The sequence below is a fragment of the Prionailurus viverrinus genome, chromosome C1, assembly GCF_022837055.1.
Source record: "Prionailurus viverrinus isolate Anna chromosome C1, UM_Priviv_1.0, whole genome shotgun sequence".
Classification (NCBI taxonomy): domain Eukaryota; kingdom Metazoa; phylum Chordata; class Mammalia; order Carnivora; family Felidae; genus Prionailurus; species Prionailurus viverrinus.
The window spans coordinates 194,551,892-194,577,444 of record NC_062568.1 but is presented as its reverse complement, the minus strand read 5'-3'; the positions used below and the strand labels follow the sequence as shown (position 1 = coordinate 194,577,444).

At 43.3% G+C, this 25,553-nt stretch overlaps 1 long non-coding RNA gene across 2 annotated transcripts; it reads left to right on the top strand.

Annotated features, from left to right (window-relative positions):
• The first annotated feature begins 858 nt into the window (after positions 1 to 858).
• Positions 859 to 23,476, top strand: LOC125172735 (uncharacterized). 2 transcript variants are annotated; one of them, XR_007154819.1, is made up of 4 exons: positions 859 to 1,159; positions 2,083 to 2,150; positions 22,092 to 22,270; positions 23,190 to 23,476. It is a non-coding gene; the product is annotated as an uncharacterized LOC125172735 (long non-coding RNA). The 2 variants fall into 2 exon arrangements; XR_007154818.1 differs by lacking the exons at positions 22,092 to 22,270; positions 23,190 to 23,476 and adding an exon at positions 2,607 to 4,517.
• The last annotated feature ends 2,077 nt before the right edge of the window (positions 23,477 to 25,553 follow it).

The following is a 25,553-nucleotide window of genomic DNA, read 5'->3' as shown; positions in this document are numbered from 1 at the left end:
ATAGAACCTATGTCCTTGGGGCGCCTGAGTGGCGCGGCCGGGCGGTTAAATGCCTGACTCTTGGTTTCAGCTCAGGTCATGATCTCACACTTCATGGGTTAGAGCCCCACGTCGGGCTCCGTGCTGTTGGTGCAGAGCCTGCTTGGGATTTTCTCTCTCTCTCTCTCCCTCTTTGCCCCTCCCCCTGCTCACTCTCTCTCTCCAAATAAACAAACAAACTTAAAAAAAAAAGAAAGAAAGAAACTATGCCCTCAGAGTTGCAGGAGACTGGAACTGCATCTGGGGAGGAGGAAGAGAAGCTGGTGCTCTGAGGCCCAAAACAGTCCGTATTGGCCCCCGGCACCAAAGGGAAGAATCAAGAACCAGGAATTGGTGATGGGTGGGATGGGAGCCCATAGGTGTTTACTTAGCAGCTAAACTCTAAAGCACAAAATAACTCGCCTCTCTGAGCCTCAGTTTCCCCACTTGCTAAATGGGATATAATTCATGTCCATCTCACCATGTCACCTGAAGATCAATGAGCAAATGAATATGCATACGTTTAGGAAATGAAAAGTGTAGCTTGTACCATTAAGCTTGTTCTAATGTTCCCAAAGTCAAGACAGCTCCCCAGGACCTCAGTGGATTCCAGAAACACAGTTCCCCACCAGCAGCATCTCAGCCAGGAATTTCCTTCTCTGAGGTGCTGACTCCCTGGGCAAAGCCCACTGATAGAAATAACCTGGCTTGGGGGGAACAAACTGTGAATCCATTATGTCCCTAAATTCCAAAGTCACTCTTCCCTCCTCATGTGAAGGAGATATGATCAGTTCCGATTCATACATGGGAAAATTGGGGCTTGGAGGTTAAGTAGTTTGCCCAAGGACACGGGTGAGTGGCAGAGCAGAACTCAAATCGGAGTCTGTGTGATTCTGAAACTCTCTCAACAGAGTGTGCTGTCCCACCTCTGTGCTTCTGAGAATGTTCAAAGTCTAAATGTTCCACAGATCTGCCGGGTCATCACTCTTCCCCTCAGCCAGCCATGTGATCATAAACGTTCCTATGATATGGGGTCGGCTCTCAATTAGAGGATGTAGTTGTTAGTTCCAGTTCCCAGCTGGCAAAACAACGGAGAACACGCTGGGAAATGTGGGGAGTTTCCTACAGATGGTCTCAGAAGGTAGTGAGTTCCCCATTGCCTGGGCTTCACACAGAGAACTAATGAGATTTGTCAGGATCTTACAGGAGATTTTTGTTCCCAGCCGGGGACTGTTTAGATAGCCTATGTGTCTCCTCTTGAGTCAGGGACCCACAATTCTCAACTGTTGGCACCGACATCAAAGTCCCTGAGCGTTTCTTGCATTTTACCCCCTTTATGTACCATGTTCTCCATGCTTGTTTCTAAGACAGGCAGCCTCGGAAAAAAGGGTGGTTTCCTACATATGTTAGGTATCCAAACATTTGGTACTTTGGTTAACGCTTGGATTTCTCTGACCCAGCCCTCATAAAAGACTGCCAAAGGACCTGCCAATCTGTGATTTGGCCATTCATTTAATGGCCGTAATAGTAGGAACGATTTATTGAGTTCCTTCTTTACACGGAGCACGACATACACAGGCAGCTACCCCCATTTTTCAAAAGAGGATTTTCACCGATTCGAAAAAGGCGAAAAGTGAAAATAAATAGTACTGAGTGTTTGTTTGCAGTGAGCTCTTATAGAGGCAGTGCTCACCCCAAAGCAGCCCCACCAAACTCCTCCCAGGGGAGCTACACTCAGCATCAACCCACTATAGGTTGTTTTTTCTTTTTTTTACATAAGCTCTACACCCAGCTGGGCCTTGAACTCAGGACTCCAAGATCAAGATTGCGTGCTCTACCAACTGAGCTAGCCAGGCTGCCACAAGCTACCATAGCTTTGAACTGGGTCTGTGAACATCTGTGCTTGATTTCGGTTTGTTCTGTGTATCCGTTAGCAAGATGGGTCCTACAGTATCAGAGAAGCCTAAGAGGTTATTTTTGGGGTCTGGGAAAGCTAAAAAAAAAAAATTCCATATACATTAACGTTAATTGTTTCTTCACTTTACATGTCACTTTGGCTTACAGAAGCTTTCATAGAAACATTCGTACTTTCGGATAGTGGAGGAAACCCGTACTCAAAGCAATCTCATGAGGTAGGTATTGAAATTTCCGTCTTATGAGGCTAAGAGAGAAAACTTGCCCACAGTCCCCCAGCAAGGAGATGACTGAGTCAGGTTTTGAACCCAGGTCTATTTGGCCCCAGATCTCATAGTATACCACCCTGATGCATAGGCTGAACTTCATCCCACAGTGACTCACAGAATCTCACAGTCAAAAGGGCTCTCGAAGACCTAGACCCAAGCTCCGCCCACTACAGGAATCTCCCATAGATGGTTATCCTGTTCTGCTCAAATACCCCCAGTGACGGAGACCCCACCACATCACAAGGCAGTCCCTGCACGGTTGGAAAGTTCTTCCACTTTGACTGAGGTCTTCTGAGTAGCTTCTATGTCTTGAGGGGGTTCCCACTACCTCCAAGGGACTCAGGGGAGAAATGACTCAACAGTAATAGGAGAGAAGTCTAAATGAGCTCCCCTGCTCACCCCCAGGGCAGGTAGCTACAGAAGCAGGCAAAAGGTTGGCGCTAAGGCTGTGTCTCCATGAGAGAAAGACCCTGTGAGGTGAGCAAGAGGGCTTCGTGGGCTATCCCTCCACCCCCAGCCCCCAGGCCCATGCAGTGGGTCCCCACCTGTTCCCTCCTGCCTTGACTCCTGCCCAACTCATCTGTGAAAGCAGCAGCGAGTTAGTAGTGGGAACAGCACTGGATGTGGAGTCAGACCTGTAATCATACTCTAGCCCCAACACCGACCTGCCGTGTGACCTTGGGCAAGTCACTGCACTGCTCTGAGGTTCCCTCAACTGCCAACTGTCCAAGGGCTATTGTGAGCATTAAAAGCTGGTGTGTAAAGTTTCTTCCCAGTTACAAGCTTCTCAGTTACGAGCAAACAGCAACCAAAACGTCTAGTGTTCTGGTTAAGTGCAGACTCTGGGGTTAGGCTATCCTGGTTTTTGTTGTTTAACTGTTTGCTTGACATACAGGCAGTACTGGGTTAGAATCCAATTTTGACCGCTTATCTGTGTGACTTTGGGCAAGTCCTTTAACTTCTCTGCCTTGATTTTTCTCATCTTTAAAGTGGGGATCGACAGTGGTGTCTTCTCCTTGGTGAAGATAAAATGAGGTAATGCATCAGAAGCATATAGCCCAGGGCCTGACACATGCGAATTACTTAAAGTACTTAACGCTTGTTGACTACTGTCCATTCCCTCCTCCCAGAGCCCCTCAGTTGTCTCTCTTTCTCCCTGTCCCCACCACCCTTTTAAGTAGAGGGAGCCACGCCCAAAGCCTGGAGAGAGGGCCATCCATCCAAGCATCTTTGCCCCCCAGGGAGAGGATAGAGCCCTCTCTTTTTTCCCCTCCCACCCCAGCGCCTCTCTCTGAGTTATACTTCATGTGTGTGACTCAGTCTGAAACTTCTTATTCTAAATAATTTCCTGTTTCTCTTTCCTTCTTCTGCTCCACACCCACTGCCCAGGCTGTGGGCCAAATTGAGAAATTGAGGGGCAGATGACACATACTTGAACTGGGCCTGAGGGCTGTACTTGTGATGGGCCTGGAGTCACTCATTCCTACCATCACGACCAGCTTTACAGTAATCAGACTATTTCCATGGGCTTCAGAGAGCCCTCGAAGGGGATTAAATTCTCACCTGGAGGCGTGAGTAGAGGGTTGGAATCAGAAGGCACGAGACTGAAGTAAAAACTTAACACCAGCCAAGACTAGCTCTGTGGTCTTGGGCAAGTCATTTGGCCACTCAGTCTCATTTTCGTCATCTGCAAACCATCCTCAAAGGGTTATATGAATCGAGGCTCTGACAGAGATTAGGTGTAGAGCAAAGGGTAGCCAAGTTGCAAGAATGCTTGATAGAACTGCAGAGCTAGGTGAGACCCTCCAGAACCAGAAGATCTTAACTCGGGGTCCATTAAGCTTCCCAGGAATATGGAAATTATATGCATATGTAAAACAGCATATATATTGGTATTTTTCTGGAAGGAGAGGGTACAGGGATTTCAGCAGATTTTGAAAGGTGTTTGTGACCCCCTAAAATGTTAACAACTATTGCCTCCAGGAGAGCACATAACTAGCACTTTTACTTTACGAGTACTCAGGACAGACTTTCTGTCCCAGCACTGGGCATGAGTTCATGCAGAAGACATGAATGTTCTGGGCACTGACGATACAAAGACAAATCCTCCTTGCCTTTCTGGAGCACTGCGCGTCAAAGAGGTTAAGTCGGTTAGCCAAGGTCACCCACTTCTGAAGGAAGCCCACTGTCAGGATCGGACCCCGCTGTTAGGATTGGAACCCCAAGTCTCTGACTGCAAAGCCAGCCCCTGTGTGTCTCCGTAGAGGGCCCTCCATGTCTGTTGCGTGCCAGAGTTTCCTCTGGTCCTGAGACCAGCAGGCAAAGCCCTGGAGACACCAGGAAGGAGCCAGATAGAGGCTAGGGGCACACCTGGGTGGGGGTGGGGGTGGGGGGTTGCTCAGGAGCTGCCTGTGGGTGGCAGGTCATTGACTGTAAACAGCCCTATTGTGAGCTGTCTGGGCGGGGGGGGGGGGGGGGGGGGGGGTTCCCTTCCTAAACTCCACCGCAGGCTGACAGACCAAGAGGAAATTCCACATGTGTATTTATATCAACCATACTGAGGTTTGATTTACAGTAAAAGGCACACACTTTGGACAGTTGAATGACTTTTGACAAACACACTGGTGAAGTCCATAACACTCTCGAGATCTAGAACATTTGCATAACCCAGAGAATTCCCTCGTGTTCCTTTCTCAATCTCCCTCAATGTCAGAGACAGCCACTATTCTGATTTTTGTCACCACGAAGTAGTGTTGCCTGTACGAGAACTTGTACACATGGAATCGGAACGGCCGGTGCTCTTTTGTGTCTGACTTCTTTTTGTGCAGCATCATGTCTGTGCAGATCCACCCATGCTGTTGCGTGTTATCAGTGGTTCATTCCCTCTTGCTGCAGAGTAAGTACTCCATTGAGTGAATATATCACAATTGATTTAATCCATTCATGTGTTGATGGGCACTTTTCCACCCAGTCTTGGGCTAAGAGGAATATTCATGTAGGATCTTTGTGTGGAAAAATTTTTCTTTGTCTTGGGTTCATATATAGAAGTGGCATTGCTGTGTCACAGAGTGGGTGTACGTTTAACTGCATAAAAAAAATTTTTTTTCCAGGGGTGCCCAGGTGGCTCAGTCGGTTAAGCACCTGACCCTTGACTTAGGCTCAGGTCATGATCGCAGAGTTTGTGGGTTCAAGCCCGGCGGCAGGCTCTAGACGAGAGCCTGCTTGTGTTTTCTCTCCCTCTCTCAAAGAACAAAACAAAACAGAACCTTTAATTAAAACAAAAAATTACTGCTTCTCAAAATACATTTTACACTATGACCAGCAATGTATGAAAGTTCCAGGTATCTTAGGTATTATTAGTCTTTTTGGCTTTAGTCATTCTAGTGAGTGGGAAGAGGTTTCCTTTTGTGGTTTTAATTTGCATTTCTCTAATGACTAGTGATGCTGAATATCTTTTCATGGGCTTCGCAGTTATTCTGATATTTTCTTTCATCTGTTCAAATCTGCTGCCCTATTTTAAAAATTAAGCTGTCGATTGTAAAGGATTTGTTGTATATTCTGGTACAAGACCTTTGTCAGATACACGTATTGGGACTATTCCAATCTGAGACTTGACATTTTATTTGAAGAGCAGAAGTTTTTAATTTTGGTGAAATTACAATTCATTTCTCAAGTTTTAATTTTGTTTCATGTTTTCCTATCCGAAAAGTTTTGTTGTTGTTGTTTTACCTGTCTAGTGGTCACAAAGTTGTGTTTTAAGGGAGACCCATAATTTTTTTAAGTTTTTTTTTTAATGTTTTATTTATTTTTGAGAGAGAGAGACAGAGTGCGAGCAGGGCAGGGACAGAGAGAGAGAGAGACACACACACAGAATCCGAAACAGGCTCCAGGCTCTGAGCTGTCAGCACAGAGCCCGATGTGGGGCTTGAACCCATGAACCATGAGATCATGACCTAAGCCGAAGTCAGACGTTTAACTGCCTGAGCCACCCAGATGCCCCAGGGAAACCCATAATTTTAATGAAAATTGTACCTAACAACATGAGAAAACCTAAACAATGAGAAATTAAATAATTTACTCAAGGGCCCACAGTTAGGAAGAGACAGAGTTAGGATTCAATTCAGGTCCATCTATCTTGGAATTCTCTGCTCCTAACATTTACTACTTTATGACTTCCATAATTTCAAACCCAGGTGATGGTTATTCTGGAAATTTTAATTTTTTTTTTCAACGTTTATTTATTTTGGGGACAGAGAGAGACAGAGCATGAACGGGGGAGGGGCAGAGAGAGAGGGAGACACAGAATCGGAAACAGGCTCCAGGCTCTGAGCCATCAGCCCAGAGCCTGACGCGGGGCTCGAACTCCCGGACCGCGAGATCGTGACCTGGCTGAAGTCGGACGCTTAACCGACTGTGCCACCCAGGCGCCCCATATTCTGGAAATTTTAAAGATCTGTAAGGTTTTTATTGAGATTGCATTAGATCTATGACTTAATTTGAGGAGCATTAATATTTTAACAATATTGATATTTCCAATTCATGAACACAGTGTATCTTCATCTGTTGAGGTTTTGTTTAATTCTGTAGACGTCAGTGTTTTATATCTTTTGTTGACTTCATCCTTAAGAATTTAATATTCTGGGGCGCCTGGGTGGCTCAGTTGGTTAAGCCGCCGACTTCGGCTCAGGTCATGATCTCGCGGTCCGTGAGTTCGAGCCCCGCATCGGGCTCTGTGCTGACAGCTCAGAGCCTGGAGCCTGTTTCGGATTCTGTGTCTCCCTCTCCTTGACCCTCCCCCGTTCATGCTTTGTCTCTCTCTGTCTCAAAAATAAATAAACGCTAAAAAAAAAAAAAAAAAAAAAAAAAAGAATTTAATATTCTGGGGGCGCCTGGGTGGCGCAGTCGGTTAAGCGTCCGACTTCAGCCAGGTCACGATCTCGCGGTCCGGGAGTTCGAGCCCCGCGTCGGGCTCTGGGCTGATGGCTCAGAGCCTGGAGCCTGTTTCCGATTCTGTGCCTCCCTCTCTCTCTGCCCCTCCCCTGTTCATGCTCTGTCTCTCTCTGTCCCAAAAATAAATAAAAAACGTTGAAAAAAAAAATAAAAAAAAAAAGAATTTAATATTCTGAATAATGTTGTCAATGGCATTGTTTCTTAAATTTCAATGACCAATTGTGTGTTACTTTTTTTTTAAGAATACAATTGATTTTTTTAAGAATACAATTGATTTTTATATATTGACCATGTACTCTGCTATTTTGCTTAATTTACTTACTAGTTCTAATAGCTGTTTTTGTAGATTCCTTAGAATTTTCCATATAGACAATCTTGTCCTCTGCAAATAAAGATAGGTTTATCTATTCCTTTCTGATCTGTATGTGTCTCATTTGTTTTTCTTGCTTATTGCATTGGCTAGAATCTCTGGAACAATATTAAATTTTAAAACATTTTTGCCTTGGGGCTCCTGGGTGGCGCAGTCGGTTGAGCGTCCGACTTCAGCCAGGTCACGATCTCGCGGTCCGTGAGTTCGAGCCCCGCGTCGGGCTCTGGGCTGATGGCTCAGAGCCTGGAGCCTGTTTCCGATTCTGTGTCTCCCTCTCTCTCTGCCCCTCCCCCGTTTATGCTCTGTCTCTCTCTGTCCCAAAAATAAATAAACGTTGAAAAAAAAATTTAAAAAAAAATAAAACATTTTTGCCTTATTCTCAATCTTAGGGGGAAGCATTCAATTTTTCCTCATTATATATGATGTTCTCTGTGGGATTTTCCTAGATGTCCTTTATCAGGCTAAAGTCCCTTCTCTTCCTAGTTTGCTGAGAGTTTTGATTATGAATGTATTTTGGATTTTGTCAAATGCCTTTTCTGTAGCTATTGAGATGATCATATGCTTTTTGTTGTTTTTGTTGTTTTGGTCTATTTGGTCTAGTGATTGATGTTAAACCAACATTGCATTACTGAGATACACAGCTATTCCGGTTATCTATTTCTTCTTGAATGAACTTTGGTCGTTTGTGTCTTTCAAGGAATTTGTCCGTTTCATCTAGGTTGTTGGCATCTAATTTACTGGCATAAAGTTGTTCATACTATACCCTTATTATTTTTTTAAGTTTATTTATGTATTTTGAGAGAGAGAACGAGCAGGGAAAGAGCAGAGAGAGGGAGAGAAAACCCCAAGCAGGCTTCACACTGTCAGTGCAGAGCCCAATGCAGGGTTCAAACTCAGGAACCTCGAGATCATGACCTAAGAGTCTGACGCTTAACCACTTAACCGCTTGACTGAGCCACCCAGGCGCCCCTCCCTTATTGTTACTTTAATGCCTGTGGTATCTAGAGTCAAGTCCCTGAAATGTCTCAGTCCAGATATTAGTAATTTATGTCTTTTCTCTTTTTTTTTTTTTTTTCCTGATCAGTCTGGCTAGAGATTTATCAATTTTGCCGATACTCTTGAAGTAGGTTTTGGCTTAATCAACGATTTATATTGTTTTTCTATTGTCTGTTTCATTGATTTCTGCTCTTAAAATCTGCACTTCCACTGGAAGCTGACTAAAACACCAACTCTGCTTCATTCTCATAAGTTGCCAGTAGAAATGCCTCACCTTTCTGGAGGGCAATAAGGTAATAACAAAATGTTTAAAATGTGTATGAAATGCGCACATTCTTTGCTTCTGAAATACTACTTTGAGGAATTTATACACTAGGATACTGGAAAATAACAACTGACAAGGGCAGGGAGAGCAGCCCTTGATTTGTAGCCTTTACTGATTTTGTGATATGAATGTTCCCACAATGGCCAATTTGAAGCTACTAACATAAATGTGTAGTTGTGAAGCAATGCCCACAGCTGGCTCTCAGGAGCCAGTACAAATAGGCTCCAGAATACCACTGAATTTATGTTAAAGAGAAAATTAGGAATAAGAATAAGAAATTATGTACAACTATACCCCACAGCATTATTTTGTTGGTGGGAAATTGGTCAAACTTAAATATACACCAGTGATGCAAAAAATGCAATATGGGGGTGCCTGGGTAGCCCAGTCAGTTAAGCATCAGACTTCGGCTCAGGTCATGATCTCGAGGTTCCTGGGTTCCAGCCCCACGTCAGGCTCTGTGCTGACAGCTTAGAGCCTGGAGCCTCCTTCAGATTCTGTCTCCCTCTCTGCCCATCCCCCACTTGTGTTCTCTCTCTCTCTCTCTCTCTCTCAAAAATAAAATAAAACATTAAAAAAATTTTAATGCATTATGGTATAGCTAGCTGTATGATGATATATTATGCAGACACAAAATTTTGTTTGGGAAAACTATTAAGAACATGGGGAAATATTTATGATATAATGTCTTAAGCAAGTGTAATACAGTATAAGATTAATTTATTTTTACAATTTTATACATATAGGAAAAAAACCCCAAATGATAGACAACAAAATATTAACAGTGATTCTTTGTATTTTTTAAATATTTGACAAACTTTCTAAAATGAAGCTACGAATCTAAAAAAAAAAAAAAGCCACAAACTCCTAAGTAAAAAAAATTGTGTGTGCCCTAAGTACGTGTCCTAAGAATTGAAGAGGTAGGGAGACTCAGAAGTAACTGACTGTTCCTATGACCACAGTCATAGAGCCACTTTCCTTCTTTCAGGATCTCAAAGGAGAGTCTTGACTAATCCCCACAGCCTTTGTAGGGACACTATGGCAAAAAGAAAATGATTTACCGATCCCCAACTAAGAAGCTAGAAAGCCTGACTAGGGACAGGCAAGTGTTCTGATTGCCTAAAAAGCAATGTGTTTTAGAAAAATGAAATTTAAAAAAACGAAAAATGGAATTTATTATGCTGTACATTACAGTGATGTTGGCATCTGCTCATTTGTCAGTCAACAAATGGGCACCTACACAACAGCGAATTTTTTGGAGGAAAAAAAATATGACTTTAGTTTGGTATTTCTTAAAAGGCAATCTCTGTTCCTTCCTCCCATTTACCACACGCTAAGCACTTTACTAGAGGCTTTAAAGGCTTTAACTCATTTAATTATTAAAAACAACACACACACACAAATGAGGGACGCCTGGCTGGCTCAATCAGCAGAGGAGGTGACTCTTTTTTTTCTTTTTCTTTTCTTTCTTTTTTTTTTTTGAGAGTGAGAGTACAGCAGGGAAGGGGCAGGGGAAGAGGAACAGAGGATTTGAACTGGGCTCTGCATTGACAGGCTGAGGACAAGCCCGATGTAGGGCTCAAGCTCATGGGCCACAAGACCATCACCTGAGCCGAAGTTGGGTACTCAACCGACTGAGCCATCTAGGTGCTCGAGTATGTGACTCTGGACCTCCAGGTTGTAAGTTTGAGCCCCACATTGGGTGTAGAGATTACTTAAAAATTAAAAAAAAAAAAAAAAAAAAAAAAAAAACAGCAAAGACGGGGCCCCTGGGTGACTCACTTGGTTAAGCATCCAACTCTTGATTTCAGCTCAGGTCATGACATCACAGTGCATGAGAGGGAGCCCCAGGTGGGGCTCTGTGCTGGCAGCACGGACCCTGCTTGAGATTCTCTCTCTCCCTTGCTCTCTGCCCCACCCCCACGTGCACGTGTTCTCTCTCTCTCTCTCTCTCCCTCTGTCTCCGTCTCTCTCTCTCTCTCAAAAATAAACTTTAAAGGGGTGCCTGGGTGGCTCAGTCGGTTAAGCGTCCGACTTCAGCTCAGGTCACGATCTCACGGTCCGTGAGTTCGAGCCCCGCGTCGGGCTCTGGGCTGATGGCTCGGAGCCTGGAGCCTGTTTCAGATTCTGTGTCTCCCTCTCTCTGGCCCTCCCCCATTCATGCTCTGTCTCTCTCTGTCTCAGAAATAAATAAACGTTAAAAAAAAAATTAAAAATAAATAAACTTTAAAAAAACAGCAAAGGAGATATTATTATTTCCATTTACATATGAAAAAAACACTGGCATGTCAGAGAACTTTAATCAAATGGTATAAAAGAACTTAAATCCCCTAATCAATAGTTCACGTTTACTGAGTGCCAATCACTGCACCAAATGCTTTATTAGTATTTAATGCCTTTACTTACTTACCTATGGAGAGAAGGCTTTGATTATACTCATTTTACTTATGAGTATGAGGTTAAATTATCTGTGGGTTAAATTACCTACTGAAGGTCATCCTGTTGGAAAATGATAATTCTGGTACCAGAACTGGTCTTAGCATTTGAAGACCTGGGTTCAAATCTTGTTTCTATTTTATTTTATTTTTTATTTTAAAATAATGATTCTTCCCCCCCCCCCCCCCCCATGTTTATTTATTTTAAGAGAGAGAGCACGAGCCCTGCTCGAGCAGGAGCAGGGGCGGGGCAGAGAGAGGGAGAATCCCAAGCTGACAGCACAGAGCCTGATGCAGAGCTCAAACTCATGAACTGAGTCGGGGCTCGAACTCATGAACTGTGAGATCATGACCTGAGACGAAACCAAGAGTCTAACTCTTAATCAACTGAGCCACCCAAGCACTCCAAATCTTGTTTTTACAATGTGATTTTGGGCAAGCCGCCCAACAGCTCTGAGATTTAGTTTAGCTTAGTTTTGTTTTGTTTTATGTTGTTTTGTTTTGCTTTGCTTTAAGGTTTTTTTTTGAAGCTTATTTATTTTGAGAGAGAGAAAGAGAGAGTGACTGAGCCACCCAGGCACCCCTATCATCCCCTCTATATTACACCTACTTTGCAGAGGTGTTTCAGAGGACCAAGTTAATTAAATAAAGTGCCCAGCACCATCTTTGGCGTAAAGCAGTTGTTCAATCATGGTAATTTATTTTATTTGTTAGGTGCTGTAGGCAATGTTCCCTCAGCCTGTGTCCCACCTGAGTCTATTTCCTCCTCTTCCTGAACAAGCAGGCAGCCAGACTACATTTCCCATGTTCCCTAGCTGTTAGGTGTGGCCATGTGACAGAGTTCTAGCCGATGGGATGTGAACAGACATACTCTGTCTGCCAAATCATCCTCTCCATGCCCTTTCTTCTTCCTGTGGTTTGAAGAGCCTGGGCACTTTGGGAGCCATGCAGTGAAGATGGGCAGAGCCATGAGGTGGACGGAGCCTGGGTTATTGAATCACTGCTAAAAGGAAGGTCACATGTCAATCAGGGACACTTGTTTTGGATTTTATGTTAGCAAGAAAGAAACTTGTTTTGTGGGTTAGTTTGTTTTAGCACTAAGTACTACTGTAAGTGATCAATGAAGGGTCCGTTCTCATTGTTGGCAATCCCCAGGCTCCAAGCATCACAGGTCCTGTCTTTGTGGTCCTGAGAAGTCCACACACAGGGGCTGGCCAGGGTAGTACTGCTCACCCCAGACCTCTTCATGCCCTGCATCACCACTAAGTAGACACCAGTTATCAAATGATAGAAGAGCCAAGGACTGAACTCTGCATTCTCCTGGAGACATGATCTCCACCTAAAAAATTAAGGCTCTGATGATAACATTTTGACGTTGGCAGGTTTCCAAAGGAAAAAACTCTGAATGGGATGGTGGGGTGCCTCCCAAGCCATATTCCTGTGAAGTCCACCTGCTCCCTGGTAACTAAACTCTCTTGCTCACAAACCTCCTATGGCTGTCTTTCCAGGTTTCCATCGAAGGCTTTCCTCCAGAAAGCCTTTCTTAACCATTTGAGTCCAATTGCTTGCTCTTATCACCTCTTATTTTTGTTGTTTGCAACACTCCTTTCACTATTGCTTTTCCATCTTTTTTCTTATTCTTCTTTGCTATTCCTTAACTCTGTGAGCTGCTTTTCTTAACTCTTTGAGACAGAGAAAAATGAAGGAGTGAAGTAGAAGAAACAGTGTCCCATGGAGAAATCATCAGAACACAGAAGCAGAGTTATTATCCCAGTCTGTTATTTACCAGCTATGCGACACTGGGCAAATCACTGTCCAGAGAAATGAGGGATTAAAACCCAACCAATGGGGGCGCCTGGGTGGCTCGGTCGGTTAAGTGTCCGGCTTCGGCTCAGGTCATGATCTCGCGGTTTGTGAGTTCAAGCCCCGCGTTGGCTCTGTGCTGACAGCTCAGAGCCTGGAGCTTGCTTCTGCTTCCGTGTCTCCCTCTCTCTCTGCCCCTCCCCTGTTCACTCTCTGTCTCTTAATAATAAATAAACGTTAAGAAAAATATTTAAAAAAATAATAAAACCCAACCAATGGTTCTGTTTGTTTGAAAACCACTAAAGCCCCCTTCGGGTTGTTTTTTCCTTTTCAAACCCTGTGAACTACAATCAAACCACATTTGCTGATGGGAGCAGTGGAAGAGAGTGGAAGGAGTGGACGAGATTTGAAGTCAGTTAGATCTAGGTTGGGATCTCAAATCCACAGTTCATTAGCTGTATGACCTTAAGTAAATCGCTTTCCCTTTCTGAGCCTGAGTGATGCTGCTTCTCCCTTTCCTCTTTCCTCTTCCCTTATACCCTTTTATTCCTTTTGTTTCCTTTCTATCCTTCTATTTTTTTTTAATTTTTTTGTAACGTTTATTTATTTTTGAGACAGCGAGAGACACAGCATGAACGGGGGAGGGGCAGAGAGAGGGGGAGACACAGAATCGGAAGCAGGCTCCAGGCTCCGAGCCGTCAGCCCAGAGCCCGACGCGGGGCTCCAACTCACGGACCGCGAGATCGTGAGATTGTGACCTGAGCTGAAGCCGGATGCTTAACCGACTGAGCCACCCAGGCGCCCCTATCCTTCTATTTTTGAAATCAAATGTACTGTTTTAATTTTCATATAATAAAACACACCCATTTAAAGTATACAGTTGGGGGTGTTGTTGGGCTCGTGCTGAGCATGGAGCCTGTTTAAGATTCTCTCTCTTTTTCTTTGCTCCTTCCCCCCACTGGGGCTCTTTAAAATAAAGAAAAGAAAAGAAAAGAAAAGAAGAGAAAAAAAAAAAAGAGAAAGGTAAAGAAGAGAGAATAAAATAAAATAAAATAAAATAAAATAAAACACCCCAACCAAGATATGGAACAATTATATTAGTCCCCAAATTCTCTCATTCTCCTTTATTGTTAATCTCTCCACTCCCAGGAAATCACTGATATGCTTGATGTTACATAGGGTTGCCTGTTCTAAAATTTCATGTAAAGGGAATAATATAGTATGACTCATTTTTGTCTAGCTTCCCTCATTAGCATAATGTTTTTGAGAGTCATCCATATTACTGCAGAAATCAGTTTCGTTTGTTGCTGGGTAGTGTTTCGTTTTATTATACCACAATTCATTTATCCATTTACCTGCTGATGGACATTTGGGTTATTTCCAATTTGGGTCTAGGTTTATGCTGTAAACATTCATATACAAGACTTTTTATAGACATATGCTTTTATTTATCTCAGGTAAACATCTAGGAGTGGAATTGCTGGGTCATAAGTTAAGCGTATGTTTCATTTTACAAGAAACTATAGAGCTGTTTTCCAAAATACTTGTAGGTACCACTTTACAATCCCACGTGGCATTTGAAGGTTTTAGTTGTTCGATTTCCTCACCAACACTTGGTATTATTGTTCTGTTTAAATTATAGCTATCTGATGGATGTATACAGATTTCTCATTTTAATTTTTTTTCAACGTTTTTTATTTATTTTTGGGACAGAGAGAGACAGAGCATGAACGGGGGAAGGGCAGAGAGAGAGGGAGACACAGCATTGGAAACAGGCTCCAGGCTCCGAGCCATCAGCCCAGAGCCCGACGCGGGGCTCGAACTCACGGACCGCGAGATCGTGACCTGGCTGAAGTCGGACGCTTAGCCGACTGCGCCACCCAGGCGCCCCATCTCATTTTAATTTTTTAAAAGATTTTCTTTGGGGAATAAAAAACGTTGAAAAAAAAAAAAGATTTTCTTTTCTTTTTTTTAATTTTCTTTTTTATTTTTTTAAATTTACATCCAAGTTAGTTAGCATATAGTGCAACAGTGATTTCAGGAGTAGACTCCTTAGTGCCCCTTCCCCATTTAGCCCATCCCCCCTCCCACAACCCCTCCAGTAACCCTCTGTTTGTTCTCCATCTTTAAGAGTCTCTTCTGTTTTGTCCCCCTCCCTGTTTTTATATTATTTTTGTTTCCCTTCCCTTGTGTTCATCTGCTTTGCCTCTTAAAGTCCTCATATGAGTGAAGTCATATGATTTGTGTCTTTCTCTGACTAATTTCACTTAGCATAATACCCTCCAGTTCCATCCACGTAGCTGCAAATGGCAAGATTTCATTCTTTTTGATTGCCGAGTAATACTCCATTGTATATATATCCCACATCTTCTTTATCCATCCATCCATCCATCAATGGACATTCGGGCTCTTTCCATACTTTGGCTATTGTTGATAGTGCGGCTATAAACACGGGGGTGCATGTGTCCCTTCGAAACAGCACACCCGTATCCCATGGATAAATGCCTAGTGGTGCAATTGCTGGGTCGTAGGGTAGTTCTATTTTTAGTTTTTTGAGGAACCTCCATACTGTTTTCCAGAGTGGCTGCACCAGCTTGCATTCCCACTTTTCTTTTTTAAAGGTAATCTATATACCCAGGGTGGGGCTCAAACTTATAATCCTGAGATCAAGAGTTGAATGCTATATGGACAGAGCCACCCAGGCACCCCTCATTTTAAATTTTTTTATGTTTTATTTATTATTTATTTTTGACAGAGACAGACCACGAGTCCGGGAGGGGCAGAGAGAGAGGGGGAGACACAGAATCCGAGCTGTCAGCACAGAGCCCGACATGGGGCTCGAACTCATGAAACGTGAGATCATGACCTGAACTGAAATGGGACTCTTAACCGACTGAACCACCCAGGCGCCCCACCCCTCATTTTAATTTTAATTTGTATTTTCCTGATGCCTAATAAACGTTGAGCACCTTGTCATGTGCTTATTAGAAGTCCCTGTATCTTCTCTTGAAGAGTCTGTACAAATCTTTTGCCTATTTCTCATTGGGTTTTCTTATTATTGAGTTGATGAATTCTTTACATATTCTGGATACAGATCCCTTGTCGGAAATATATATTACAAGTATTGCCCCCTAGTTTGCAGCTTGCCTTCATTTTCTAAATGGTGTCTTTTGAGGCGCGGAAGATCTTAACGTTAAGGTCTAATTTATCAGGTTTTTCTTCTATAGTTAATGTTCTTGTTTTGTTTTAAGAAAACTTTTTCCATCCAAGGTTTCAAAGAGTTTCTGTTTTCTTGCAAAAGTTTTAGCATTCATGCATAGGTCTATGATCCATTTCAAACTATTATTTTTTGTATGACATGAGGTAAGGGTTAAATTTGTTTTTTCTCCTCATGTACCTCAGTTGCTTCTACACCATTTTTTGAAACAGACCATCCTTTCTTCGGCGCTTTTGCTGAAAACCAATTGGCTGTATGCGTGTGCCTCTGTTCCCAAACTCTATTCTGTTGGTCTATATGTCTTTATAATACCACACTGTTTAATTGCCATAGCTTTATAATCTTGATATCAGGTAGTTTAAGTCTGCTTCACCTGTACGTTTTTTGTATTTTCTCTTCTTCGATTTTGTGCAGTTTCACTATGATGGGATTCTTCTCTTTTTATTTTTATTTTTTTTTCAACGTTTTTTATTTATTTTTGGGACAGAGAGAGACAGAGCATGAACAGGGGAGGGGCAGAGAGAGAGAGAGGGAGACACAGAATCGGAAACAGGCTCCAGGCTCCGAGCCATCAGCCCAGAGCCTGACGCGGGGCTCGAACTCACGGACCGCGAGATCGTGACCTGGCTGAAGTCGGACGCTTAACCGACTGCGCCACCCAGGCGCCCCATATTCTGGAAATTTTAAAGATCTGTAAGGTTTTTATTGAGATTGTGACCTGGCTGAAGTCGGACGCTCAACCGACTGCGCCACCCAGGCGCCCCTCTTCTCTTTTTAATATTGACCCAGGAATAGAATTACTGGGACCTAGACTATAGACAAAATGAATGTGACCGTGTAGTGACAGTTGCTCTCCAGAATGGCTGCACTAATTTAACATTCCCAGTAGAGCCCCTATATTCTTCCCATTTTGGCAGACACTTAGCATTACCTAGCTTTCTAATTCTTGCCAGTCTAAGGTTATAACCTAATATCTCCATGCTGTTTTTAAAAGCAGATTTATTGAGATAAAACTGATAAATAATGAACTGCACAGAGAACAATTTGTTGAGTTCTGACATTTGTATACACCTGTCAAACCATCTTCACAAACAGATAATGAATGCATTCTTTACCCCCCACCCCTGCCAAAAGCTTCCTTGTGCCCCTTTGAGTCTGAGCCTTTTCATTTGCAAAATGCAGCTCAGTTGTGAGGACATGTGGTGTGACCTTAGTTTGAGTTCTGGCACATAGAAGGTGCTGGGGAAATAGGGCTAGAAAAAATGCAGCCACACAGCAGGGTAGATACATGTAAGGCCCTGGAGCCAGACTGCCCGGATTCAAACCCATCTCTGCTATTTGTTACTTGGACAAGTTACTCTGTGAATCCTTTTCCTTACCTGTAAAAAGGGAATCCTAACGGGATACCTACTGACAGGATTGCTATGAGGATTAAAAGAGTTAAATTTTTTCCCATCGCAGGTAATTGAATGATTTTAGCTAGATTTTTTTTTTCTCGAAATTCTGAAAATATTCATTAGCACCTTCTCTGACAGGTAGGGGTTTGGGACTCCAGCTCCGTAGCCTCTGAGTTCCATGTGGTCTCTAGGAACTCTTACAAGTCTGGTCCTGTAAGGTCCGGGACTTAGGCGGCAGTGGTAATTCTAGGAATGGCCGCAAGGGGGAATAGGAATTTACTCTTGTGAACTGTGAGAACAAGTCAATATTTTTTATCTACCCACGTGGAAATAACAATATTGATATCTGAGCAGCGGCTCCTTCTTAGTATGTCGCATCCAGGGCTTATGTGAGTGGTTCATTGTTAGTGTTTTGCCCATCCTGAGTCTCTGTGGTTGAGCATTATAATGCACATACGAACAGGAGGACTAATCAACAGCCTTTTGGAGAATAACCTGTTGAATAAGTAGCAGTTGTAGTAATAGTGTAACCAATCCTATAGGGTAGTTATTCTTATTTCTTTTTTCTTTTTTCTTTCTTTCTTTTTCTTTTTCTTCTTTTGAGAGAGAGAGAGAGAGAGAGAGAGAGAGAGAGCATGAGATGGGGAGGGGCATAAGGAGAGGGAGAGAGAGAATCTTAAGCAGGCTCTATGCCCAGCACAGAGCCCACTATGGGGCTCGATCTCACTGTGAGATCATGACCTGAGCCCAAATCAAGAGTCAGACGCTTCCCACATTGAGCCACCCAGGTGCCCCAGACACACCTTTGGAGTAAAAGGGACTAGGTTCAACTCTGACTCTTCCAAGTGCCGTGTGACTTTGGATAAATTACCCAGCCTCTCTGAGTCTGTTATTCGGGTGTAAAAAAGTTAAATACATACACTTTATTCATAGTGAGTTTGTGAGGTACAAATAACCGAGCTTTTATACAACATCCCAGAGTTTCTAGCATATAGTAGGAACTGAGAACAGGCTTAGGTGGATGCCGGGGGAGCCTCAGAAGGAGACCGTGAGACAAGGATTCCTGGATAAGAGATTTATTAAAGAAATGTTCCGGGGTGCCTGGGTGGCTCAGTCGGTTGAGCGTCCGACTTCGACTCAGGTCATGATCTCGCAGCTCGTGAGTTCGAGCCCCGCATCGGGCTCTGTGCTGACAGTTTGGAACCTGGAGCCTGCTTTGGACTCTGTGTCTCCCTCTCTCTCTCTGCCCCTAACCCACTTGCATTCTGTCTCTGTCTCTCTCAAAAAATAAACATTAAAAAAAATGTTTTTAAAGAAATATTCCAAGTCAGTAAGGGTGTAGGGAAAGTGGGACAGGGAAGAAGCAGCAGCAGCAGCCGAGCGAACGAGATTTCAGGCAGTTGCAAAAAGCACAGCTTAATCCCTCAGGGATCTCAGGAGTATAAATTCTACTGGAGACAAGTAAACTGGGCTCTCATTCAAACTCTCACATCCAATTAGTCATTTGCTGAAGACGAGGGAAGGATCAAAGCCATTCTGGTAGCCTGAGGACCATCCTCCTTAGAAGAGCCTCAGGTACTGGTTATTAGAAGCAAAAGCAAACAGCAACCAAAGGAGGGATGGGATGGAATGGTAAGAGATCTGAGAGGATCTGGGACGAGCAAGAATAATAATAATATCTACTACAGGGTTTGGGTTTTTTCCCTCCTTTTAGAAAAGCTGGGCTTGAGTCCTAGCTTTGCCACTTAGTACAAGATTTGTAATTCCTAAGGAGCTTTTCATCTAGTGAAGGAGTCAGATAAGGAAATCAAAAATTACCTAACTCTATGATAAGTGACATTATTAAAGCATGGTGGGGAAAGGGAGCCATTGGTAGGAAGGAGGGTATGGCCAGTTCGATCAAGGGGCAGGGTTTCAGGGAAGGTCTCAAGAGAAGCTGATGCTTAAACTGACTTCCCAAAGATGGGGACAGATTTATCAGGCAGACAGCCAGAAAGGGCGTTCCTGACAGAGGGAACAGCCCAAGCAAAATCAAAGACATGTGAAATAGCCTGACAAATCAGACTTGAAGGATCAACACGGAGACCTTGGATGCCAAGACTAGGGGTTTAAACTTAACTCCATAAAGCAGTGAGAGCCACTGAAGGATTCTGAGCTGGGGAATGGTTTGGCCAACCTTGCATTTTAGAGTGATCATTCTGGCTGCCACTAGTGTGAACAACGTGGAGGAAGAGACACCCCAGACAGGGAGATCAGACAGGAGACATTTAGAATAGCCAAATCAAGAGCTCAAGGGAGGCACCCATAGAACTTGGATTCCTGAATGGAGAGTGGTGCCTTTTACCAAGATTACAAAGTATTATTTTGCCAAGACTGAGGGGGGAAATAAAAGGTTTTGTATTTTCCCTATTGATTTCAGACAAGAAACCAGGGTAATGGATAAGACTGGGGAGAACCTGTAGACAAAATTAATTATTAATAACAAATCATATGGAATATCACATTCCTCAAAGTACTTTCACATCCATTATTGGATTGATCCTTGAACAACCCTGGGAGGGGAGGGAAGCAATTGACAGATAAAAGGCTAGAGCCCTATAGAGCTGAAGTGAGTTGTGATGGTCAGGCAGGATTTGTGGGAGTTTTAAATGTTTTTTAGTAAAATGAGGAATGAATAAGAACCTTGGCATCTTTTAGGGGAAACAAGTTTTCCTTCCATTACACAAGCTAATATATACTTGTTAAAAATCAATTTGGAAAAGACTAAAACCTAGGAAAAAATATTTAGCCCCTTATGCCCTCACAAAGAATTACCAGTAATATTTTGGTGTGGCTTCCCCCCCTCCCCCCAATTTTTTTTTTCCATGCTTAGGATTCTTATTTTAGGTTTAATCTATTTATTTTGAGAGAGAGAGTGAGAGAGAAAAAGCATGAGTGGGGGAGGGGCAGAGAGAGAGGGGGAGAGGGGGAGAGAGAGAGAGAGAGAGAGAGAGAGAGAGAATCCCAAGCAGGCTCCGAGCTGTCAGTGCAGAACCCGACGCAGGGCTTGAATTCACCAACCGTGAGATCATGACCTGAGCCGAAATCAAGAGACAGCCACTTAACCGACTGGGCCACCCAGGCACCCCTATGCTTAGGTTTCAATCTGCTTTTTTTTTCATGTTGTATTATAATATAAGCACTTCATCGTGTAGTCATAATTTTTTAATATAATTATTTTTAACAGCTTCAGAATATTCCAAGTGGATTGTTTTGACTAATTACTAATTGGCAGATATTTGGGTTGCATATTTTAAACATTTTTTCCAACATAAAACGATCTTTGTGATGAACAGCTTTGCGCACACGGCTTCTTCTGAATTTTGAATTCATCCCTTAGAACAGGTTTCCAGGAGTGGAATGACGAAGTCAAGGTGAAGAACGTTCTCCCACTCTTGATAAAATATTGCCAGTTGTTTTCAAAAAGGATTATACCGGCCTTTCTTGGACTCTCCATAAGTATTCCTGATATGAATCCCATTTTTGCTACCTCACAATAATAAAAAGAGAGTGATACTCTTAAAAGAAGGAAGATTTTAGCTATGCCAAAAGCCTTCAATCAGCTGAGGGACAGTCTACCTCATCCATCTCGTTTGTCTGCTGTTATTTCTCTTTTGACCAGCAGATGGCAGGATAATCCCACAACAGGTGGTCATGGCTTAATTTAATTGCAATGAGGAGAAAATTGCTTCTTTTCCCACATGTATTTCTTTCCTGAGATAAACAGCAAGTAGGGCATCTGCCTCCTTATTGGAAGTAAGACATGGAAGAAGGTGGCTTTTCAGCAAGGAACATCACGGTAGCCGATATAAATTCTGAGCCTTAGGTTATATCGTACTCTGTACAGAAACAAATTTCTCGGAAAGAAGCAAACGGAGGTTGAAATTCCACATATTCTAGATTTCGCCCAGTTAATAATCATAAAAAAAAAAAGTTTATAGCCAGAAAGTCACAGAGGCCCTCCTGTTGTAATTGTTAGAGTTTAGAGTCAGTGGGAACACCCTCCTCACCCAGGGGGTTTTAAAAGCCACTCCCACCCTCTCGCCACAATTCTCTCCCCTACCACTCATTTCCCATCCCTTCACAAAATTGCCAGGGTAATTGACTCTTAGAGGAGATGAGTTTGACTTTCTACCCTGATTTTGTAACGAGTTCTTTTGGTGAGGTTCTTTGTTTGAAAATGCACAATAAAAATGGCTTTAGAATGACTTCAGAGGATTCTTTTCTTTTTCTGGTGCCAACAACAGATTCCAAAGCAGCTATTATTCGAGGTGGGTGATAGGATCCCTGGAGACGGTTTAAGCATCGGTTTTCAAAGTGCTTAGGAACCTGAAATGTCCTGTATGGTATATTTGCAGGTGCATAATTGGCCAAGTGCTCCAGGGGTTCTAAAGACTGCCTTCCTGTAGTCGGAATAGACACATTTAGCCTCTTACTGAAATTGAAGGCTGCAACGCCGATAACAAATCTGATTCTAACTCTCCCATGTCACCGCAGCCCAAAGGTGCCTTTGTCTCCTAGGAGAAAGAGGTTGGAGGTAAGTGAATGGCCCTTAACCAGAGCCATGTACAAAACATTGCTAAGGAAAACTTTTGTCCTAAGAGTGTAGGTTTAGGCTGTTGTGTGCGAAGCAAATTTGCTTTGTTCTCAGCCAACCTGCCTGAACGCAAGTATTGCGAGTTGGCTGGAGCTGGAGAGCAGCAAACTGCTTTAAAAGCGGGCTTTCAGTGGGAAATTTTAAACATACAATGGCTTTATTTTTGTTAGGCAGAACTCTCCAACCTGGCTTTTTTATTGCACTAACCAAAATAAATCTGGATAAACTTAAAAGGCTGCCTTGATGTCAGGAGAAAATGGATATTGTCTCTCCTGAACATGTTTGAATGGGAGCACATAATCCTAGCTACATCCAGATAAGAGTCCACCTCCTCCCGTAGAAAGCTTTCCTGGAATGGAATACCACCAAGAGTATTCACTTTGCGGCCTGACGGTTCCAGCCTGTCTTACTAAAACTTCTAAAGAAATAGTTTGCCCACTCCTTCACTCTTCCATTTGTAGTTAATACTTATGTGTACTTAGTGGTGTTCTGAGCTCCTTTTATTTCTCAAGTCCCCTGGCATTTGATGATACCTGTGCAGCAGGAGTTTTCATCACAGCAAATGCAGGGTGGTGTTTAGTGGAGAAGGGGCGAGGAGAGAGGAAAAATCACCTATGCATTTTCCTGAGTCAGTTGACTTGAGAAACCAGTAGTCTCCATTTAAGATTCAATGTCTTTAAATATTAGGGTCCCTGGTTATGAAGACGTGGGTGAAACTGCTTCCCTCAGACAAACCTGAGGTGGAGGATGTAGGTGTCACATATAAATCAAAGAGGTGCCTCTCAACAGGGAAGATTTAATCAGCTCTCCTTCCCAGGATCAGCTGCCAGGTTTGAACATTTACTTGTCTGTGTTCCAGGCAGGAGACACTGCTAATTATGGGAGCAATTCCCATGGATACAGAGAAGAATTGTCTAAGCTGGGGAGTCAAAGCTCTGATCGAGAGGGTGCTGAGAGGAAAAATGCCCCCAACATTCTCAGAGGAAATTCCAGAGTTGTCTAGGGACATGCCTTCTCTGCAGGAATGCCCCATATATCTGGCATTTGAAGATCTGGAAACAGGTTTTCCTTTACCTTCCTAACTCATGCACTAAGGATCCCTGTATTTGAGAAATGGAATTTAAAAAGTGGTCTCTTTTATTCAAACATTATCTGCTGAGGTTATTTTGAAACAAACAAACAAACAAAACCAAAAACCAAAACCCAGGTTTTACCCAGAGTGATTCTCACAAATGACAGTACCTGAAAAGAGGCAGACTGGGCCATGGGGGCAGCCAAAATGGCACGAGCACTTGAAACCTGTTGTCTTATCCTTGGCAAAGCTACCACCTGATCCATTCTGCTGTATGTAAAGCAAGCTGTGGCAAAACTTACCTTTCTTGTGACACAAAATCTACATTCTCAGATGAGCTTCTCCAACATCAGTTTGAATTTATATTCTGCCCCTCCTCTTTCTCCATTATGCAGAGCACCTGCTCCCTGTCCCTCCCCCACTCCTCCAGCTGTCTGTCTGTCTCATTTGTGTCAATTAAGAATTCAATACTGCTTGATTTAATTGAATGACTTTCCCTGTATAGAATCCCAACCACAGATAGAGCATCGACCATCACTCCCATTGCCCAGAATAAAAACTCTAAAACTCCAAAGGCACGCAAGGGTGCCTTAGAAAAGAGAAGGGGTCCTTGCTGGCTTTCCAATGAAGCCAAGGAGGGCAAGACAGGGTTCCCTGGCAATATCAGTTATGTAGTTGGTGGCCTACCAAAAGGCAGCATTGCATAAACCAAGATCATTTGGGTCCACTCAATTTAGTTAAGGATTTCAGAAGTGGTTCTTAAGGCTTAGAATTCAAAGAACCAACTGGAAGAAATAAACTTCCACGCCACTTCTTAATTTACAAAGTGATTTCCCATCCTCAGAAGACTGACTTTGACTTTCTGTTTCCTTAGTCTTTGAACAAATAGGCTTTGTTCTTTAGTCATCTGCCTCTGTTCATTGAGCACCTACTATGTGCCAGGTGGTGTTCTAGGAGCTGAAAACCATGTTCTAAGAACAGAAAAGTTCCTGTCCTCATGGGACTTAGATTCTAAAGGGTGTGTGTGTGGGGGGGGGGTGCCAAACAATAAACAAGTAAAATAGTAAAAGGGATTATAAAGAATCAGAGAGTTAAGGGAGATGGGGATTATGGTTTGAACGGAGCTTTTCAGTTTAGCAAGGATGGACAGAAAGGACTCCCCGAGCTGAGACATAAAAGAAGGAAGGGAGAGGGGGGGCGCCTGGGTGGCGCAGTCGGTTAAGCGTCCGACTTCAGCCAGGTCACGACCTCGCGGTCCGTGAGTTCGAGCCCCGCGTCGGGCTCTGGGCTGATGGCTCAGAGCCTGGAGCCTGTTTCTGATTCTGTGTCTCCCTCTCTCTCTGCCCCTCACCCGTTCATGCTCTGTCTCTCTCTGTCCCAAAAATAAATAAACGTTGAAAAAAAAATTTTTTTTAATAAAATAAAATTAAAAAAAAGGAAGGGAGAAAGTCAAATATGACAGGGAGGAGAATTCTAGGCAGAGGGTACAGCAAGTGCAAGGGCCCTGAGGCAGGAGTTGCCCCTTTGAAGGAGACCAGTGTAGTTGAAGAGAATGAGCCAAGGGAGAGATGTAGGATACAGGTCAAGGAAGTGGGAGAGCATGGGGCAGGCTTTGGAAGGATTTGTAAGTCACTGTAGGCTTTTACTCGGAGATGGAAAGCTACTGGAGAAATGACATATTTTATGATATGATTTATGTTTTAAAAGCTTTATTCTGGGGGCGCCTGGGTGGCGCAGTCGGTTAAGCGTCCGACTTCAGCCAGGTCATGATCTCGCGGTCTGTGAGTTCGAGCCCCGCATCAGGCTCTGGGCTGATGGCTCAGAGCCTGGAGCCTGTTTCCGATTCTGTGTCTCCCTCTCTCTCTGCCCCTCCCCCGTTCATGCTCTGTCTCTCTCTGTCCCAAAAATAAATAAACGTTGAAAAAAAAAATTTAAAAAAAAAATAAATAAATAAAAAATAAAAAAAATAAAAGCTTTATTCTGGCCACTGGGTAGAAAACAGAAGGTGGGAGAACAAGGGCAGAAGCAAGGAGAACAACAGTTGGGAGGCAATTGCAGGAATCTAAGCAAGAAACAATGGCGGCTTAGGTCAGAGTGGCAGCAATGGAGATGATGACAAGTGGTTAGATTTTAGAGGTAAAGGTGCCAGGA